This window comes from Dromaius novaehollandiae, chromosome 3 (assembly GCF_036370855.1).
Source record: "Dromaius novaehollandiae isolate bDroNov1 chromosome 3, bDroNov1.hap1, whole genome shotgun sequence".
In the NCBI taxonomy this organism is placed as follows: Eukaryota; Metazoa; Chordata; class Aves; order Casuariiformes; family Dromaiidae; genus Dromaius; species Dromaius novaehollandiae.
In genome coordinates, this window is record NC_088100.1 from 90,321,133 (window position 1) to 90,327,424 (window position 6,292).

Sequence of the window (6,292 nt, forward strand, 5' to 3'; positions counted from 1 at the left end):
ATGTAAAGAGCTGCACTCCTTCAAAGCACTGAAGACTTGCAGTAAAACTATTTAAAGAAAAGACTCAGGAAGAAAATACTTGTTGGGCCCGTTATGAATTTCCACACTGGAAAAAAGTGACTTGAAATGAAATAGGGAAATACAGTGGATGGGTGTTATTTAAACACATAGTTTTAGTGCATCTCATGCATAGTTAAATTCCAGCCTTCTTTAATGTTTTATCCAAAGGACACAACGGGTAATGCTGGGATAATTCTGCAGCCACGCATCACCTGCTGACAAGTTTATAACACTAATTTCTGGAGTCTGTAACTCTCCAAAAGTCACACTGATAAAATATAGCTGCTTCTTTCTTTGAAGGCTCTACTGCACTATATCCCATGTAGAGGCTTGCATGTTAATGGCTGAAGTCCATACAAATATGTATTTATATAGGCCAACTGTTGAAAACCTTGGAAGGGAAAAACAAGCCCTTTAAGATCTCAGTGTGGGAGCTGAGTGTCTGGTAGAGGGACCTGAAAGAGTTTTAAGCCAGAACAAAGTGGGCTTCTCTGGGATTTGGGGTGGGGAGAGGACTGATCTGGGGAATGCTACCTGTACAATTCTGAGATGCTTTTCAGGTTGTTTGGGATGCTCAAAGTTTTGTACTGTACAAGTGGAAGTTAAAGTTGAGCAAGAACTGCCTCAGTCACTGCTCTGCAGCCAGTGAGGGGGAAGCAGGCGCCTCGTCCTCTAACGCTGCTCAGGCCACTGAGGCCAGGGCAGAGCAGTGCTCAGGAGCTACTGTCCTCTGCCTCTCCCTCTGAACCCCTTTGGGGAAAGTGTGCAATCTGTATTTAAACATCCTGTGTCTAAAATGGCCTTGCCTGGGGGTTGTGTTCCTCTCTACTGTATCATTGGCTAAGTAAGTTACCTATACCAGGGAATGCCTCTGGGGCACTTATGTCCAGCCCGGAGTATTCAGGAATTCTGCATGGACACGTAAGTGCTCAGCTCTGGCACCTCTCTGTGCATGATATGTCCTTGCTGGCCAGGCAAGTGCCCAGGTTTTTGTCAATCAGTTGTGTTCAACAAGTCATTGGGCCAAACACCTCATGGCTTCCTCCCAGAAGGAAGTAGATTTGGCACAACTAAGAGCACATCAGGAGAACTCCACAGGAAGAAAAGCTAAAATTTTTCCAAATATGCAAAGAAAAGGAAATATGACATTTGTATCAAATGCTGGGTCAGGTCAGAGAATCTCAGAATCACAGCATAGTTGAGGTTGGCAGGCAGGCACCTCTGGAGATCACCCACCCTCCCTGCTCAAGCCTAGTCACCTAGAGCAGGTTCCCCAGGACCATCCAGACACGTTTTGAATATCTCCAAGAATGGAGGCTCCACAGCCTCTCTGAACATTTATTTCCAGTGTATAGCCACTATCACAGTAAAAAAAATGTTTTCTCATGTTCAGACAGAATTTCCTGTGTTTCAGTTTGTGCCCATTGCCTCTCATCATGGCACTGAGGACCACTGAGAAAAGTCTGGCCCCATCTTCTCCACACACCCCCTTCAGATATTTATGAACATTGATCAGATCCCTCCTGAGCTTTTTCTTCTCCAGACTGGACAATCCCAGATTTCTCAACCTTTCCTTATATGAGAGATGCTCCAGTCCCTTAATCATCTTTGTGGCCCTTCAGTGGACTTGCTCCAGTAGCTCCATGTCTCTCTTGTACTGGGGAAGCCAGAACTGGACCTAGCACTCCAGATGTGGCCTCACCAGGGCTGAGTAGAGGGGAAGGATCACCTCCCTCGACCTGCTGGCAATACTCTTCCTAATGCAGCCCAGGATGCAATTGGCCTTCTTTGCCACACGGACACATTGTTGGCTCATGTTTAGCTTATTGTCCACCAGGACTCCCAGGTCCTTCTCTGCAGAGCTGCTCTCCAGGCAATCAGCCTCCAGCCTCTACTGGTGAATGGGCTCTCCAGGAAGTTTAACCTGGGGTAATCGTACTAACTTCTGTGTCGATTTTTACCAGCTCTGGATCTGGCCCATTGACTTCTTACTAGCTACTGTGGCAAGCAGACATCCTAAAATGACTGCAAAGTAAAAAAAAAAAAAAAAAAAAAAAAAGAAAAAAAAAGAGTAAGAAACTTATTTTAATTGCTTTTGCTCATACCATTAAGTTCAAATATTTCCTCCAGGGTTATGTCTCTATCTTTTAAAACAGTAAACTATTCAACACACTTATTATTCTCTGCATGAAAAGTGATTTTTAGTCTGCTGTGGAATTTGTTGTTTTATAATTCACCATTTTGCAATCTTTAATGGGAAGAGAATGGAAAGGAAATTAACTCACGTTAGTTTTGTTGTTTTCTTCTAAGTCTCGTATCTATAGTGAGAGAGAAAACAGATTAGCTGTTCCAGTAGCTTGCGTATTTGTTTTCATTTATTATCTTTCATTTTTCTTCTTTAAAATGTTGTGCCTGTGAATGTGAAGGACAAATGCATTAAGCTGAGTGAGGCACAATTCATAAAGATGCTTAACATGGAAAATTAGATTTTCTCCTGAACCATGTCCGTGAGTCGTTGTCCTTTCTCCTCTCCAGGGATTGGTAGATTTTTCCCATGAGGACTTGATCAGTATAAGCTAGGACTTCACTTGAGCATGTGTGGGGTTACTGTGCTAAAATCGGAGGATTTTCTGGGAGGAGAGGAGGCAAAAGCAGTGTATAGAGTAGATCTAAATTAATGGTTTTGCTCAGAGCTGTGACAAAAACATAAGCTGATTTTGCAGTGAGAGATGGCTCTTCCTTCATTTTCATGGCCTCATTTCTTTTCTCATGTTTGTCTCTTAGAAGTCTCAGGAAGCTGGCTTACAAGATATGAAATACCCAGTAGACCCTGATATTGAGGGGACAGAGGACACATAGCAAGAAGAAATGGGTATAGCAGAACAAAATAAGGAAGGCCAAAAATCAGCTGTTTATTACCTTACCATGGCTTAATGAGATTTGTAAGTAATTACACAAACACTACAAAAAGCAGCCCTGGATCAGGAGTTAGAGCAGTCATTTAAAATTCAGGGTATTTGCTTCAAATACCTGGTCTGCAGTAGTTTGTTGGTATTGTTTTAGGGCCAAGTTAGTAACCCATATCTGTAGACCTAAAACTTCTGAAAACTCAGCAGGTAATTTTGCTGACATTCAATTTCACACATGAAAATTAGAACAGTTTATTCCCTCCTCTACGGGGATGCTGTAAGGCTAGCTATACTGAAGCTACACTGCACCATTTCTATGAATGGAAATGGTAACAGGAGCTGTGTAAGATCAGGTCCTTACATTTGAGGAAGTACTAACACCTGCGGGATGCATAAGCAAAGGTATAATTAAGTTAGTACCTTAATTAACCAGTTAAAAATATAATGATACCTTTGTGTTAATTAAGAGAATCCTATTACCTTCTAAACCATGATAAAAGTCATAACCTCTGTCCTTGTCTGGCTGCACAGTTTCCTGCTGGCTGCATGACCTTGTTTTTTTTTTTTTCCTTTTGCTCAAATTTCCACAGAAAACTTCTAGCCCAATTTCCGCTATATCTAGGTCTCTTGAGATTCCCAGTTCTGTAACTATGAGAGAGAGTCCTTCTTTGCTGGAGTAATTCCACTGACAGCAACAGAAACATGTGTCAGCTTTGGCCCTGATCTCTCTATGTTCACACAGTGGCTGTCGCTCCCTGCCACTGTTAGGTTTCCAGTCCTTCTGTGTGATGGTCTATCACATTTCCATATTGCTTAGTTAGCCTCCGTCTTCCTCTCATAGCACCTGATTGAATGTTAAAAGCAGCAAACTGTTAAAGTAAGTAGGACTGTAGCAAAGATGAGAGTGATAGTGTTCTCTCATAATTATCACCTTTGGGAAATGCTAGGTCATTTCATTTTCCAAGAGCTCCAAGATTTACTGATATCTGCTAGAAAATGAACTCCCAGAGAAAGAGTATGGTTGAAACAGTTGTGGTGGGGACATTTATGCAACGATATTGCATACAAGAGGGTATTGCCAGACCTCAAAACTAAGCATGAAAAAGAAGGCAGAGTGCTGCAGCAATCCAACCAATGATGTTGGTCTGGCACAGCAGCTAATGTTTGTTACAACAGGAATGAAAGCTGTCACTGCATTCTGCCTTACGGCACATGACATTTTTGTTCTAAATCTTTGTTTTCATGTATTCAGATTTTCTGAAACTTTCACTTTTAAAAGTGAATTTGTCTATGGTTGCTGTATGCGAGAAGGTTTTGAAAATTTTGCAGAGAAGCTTTCAAGTGCTTTTGGATTATGTCATCATGTGGCAAGAGTGCCTGTACAGAAAAGTATAAGAAATAAGAAAATATTTTAAGACAAGGAAACAAAGGGTGAGTCGCTGAACTCAATCTGGAAGGCCATCAGTGTGCTTGAAAAGAGAGAGATGAGAGAAACAGCATCAGCTGAGAGGGAAGGACAGACTGGAGTGGGGTGAGTTACCTTTGCATGCACTGGGTGGAATTCAAAGCTTATTGCTTTTGTACAAGATGTCTTATGGGAGTGACATCCTTCCCCTAGAATAAAGCCAGGCTGCTCGAAGACAGGTAAACCAGCGCTCTAAAGGTGATATATGTTCCTGGCCTCTTCTAAATTTCTGTTAGAATTGGCCTGCATCACAAGATGTTTTCCAACATAAAATCCTATGGCTCCCTGAGGGATGTCTTCTCCTGAGCCATTTTCTTACTCCCTATAGCAGTAGGAGGGATCCAGCAGCCTAAATACCACTTTTTGGGAAGGCAAAGATATTAGAACTCAGACCATACAATTTCAGAGATGTGAGGGCCTCTTCTTCCCTTCCCAAGACAGTAGTGTAAATAGTCAAAAAATAAAACTAATCCATGCTTTTGCATATGTGTGTATATCCTTTCATATGGTGTGCTTCAAACTTTACAGAAATCTCTAACCTTGGCTTGACAGTGCTCCTGTGAAACATCAAATGTATTTGCTTAACTTGGAGGAAGCTAGTAGGGTAGCAGTCATCTGGTTTATATTTGAAGGCTAGTTTAAACGTTCTGGAGGTACTTTCCTCTCAACATTTATTCATATCTGAATAGTGAATTTTAATAATTCATCTTGAGCTTCTTCTGCAAAGGCATTACTTCAGTTCAAATTCTGCCCCATTAATTACCTTCTGATTCTGCACATCACAAAGCTCTGGTTGATAGCAATTCTTTTGATCTGTACGAAAGTAATACGAGTGCTCTACCAGAGAAGTTTTCAGATGTGGACATATTGCTGGCTCAGGAGTCTGCATTTTGCAGATAATATTTTAACTTATGATAGCTCATGGTCTGCAGCTAACATGCTGGTGGGAAATGCACTTATTAAAATGCTAACTGAGTGTCTCCTCTGAAGTAATGATAACCTCATCACATTTCAGAACCATTGGGGTAGCTAAAGCTAGAGAATTGATCGACTCTCTTGCAACGTGGCTCTAATTCAACTAATTAGATGTTGAATGGGTGTTAAAGTTCAGTGCGAGTGATTCATTGCTTTTTCAGTAACTCTACCTTTTTCATTTAAAGTTTCTGAAAGTTATAATATACTATAGTCACAGGTATAAACATGAAATAGCTTTGTATTTGGATATCCATTTGTAAAATACTGCACCTGCCTTTTCACAAGGAATATAAAGCCTTATTATGCCTGTTCCAAATACAAAACCCATGAAATAGGCAAATGTACCCAAACAATTTTCACAAAGTGTTTCCAAGATACTGGGTAAGAACTATATGTAACACACTGGAAATGAGACCTTCAAACTGTGTGGTCCTGAGGATCTGTTAGAAAGCTTAGTCACAGCCACAAAAATCTTGGAAGATTGTATCCCTTACCAAAACCAAGGCCTGCAGTACTTAAGCCATCCGCAACTGAGCAACCCACCAATCTCTCTTACCTGTAAGGAAGAGATCCTAACATAAGGCAATTACAGTTGTAACTGTCTTGCATTATGCAGAGGTTCAGGCTAGGCGGAGCCGAGGACTCGGCTGCGGTTCGATGGAGATTTTTGGTGGAAGTCCTTTCTCAAGCAGAGTCCTCTCACAGTTGCTTGTCCCTGCACTATACTTCAGTTTTACCAGCACAGATGATTATAGGGCTATGCGAAAAACAGGCTCAGGATACTGATCCAGCTGGAAATTAACCAATTTTTCCTTGCTAAGTTATTTTTCAACTTAGTCAGTTGCCCAATTAAGGTAATTGCGTGGCTGCACAAACTGCTGTG

The 6,292-nt window shown here is 41.3% G+C and overlaps 1 long non-coding RNA gene across 1 annotated transcript; it reads right to left on the reverse strand.

The window, feature by feature from the left end:
• Positions 1–1,365: 1,365 nt before the first annotated feature.
• LOC112984585 (uncharacterized) lies at positions 1,366–6,219 on the reverse strand. The gene is made up of 3 exons (XR_003259539.2): positions 5,966–6,219; positions 2,346–2,472; positions 1,366–2,085 (listed from the first exon to the last, which is right to left on the reverse strand). It is a non-coding gene; the product is annotated as an uncharacterized LOC112984585 (long non-coding RNA).
• Between the last annotated feature and the right edge of the window lie 73 nt (positions 6,220–6,292).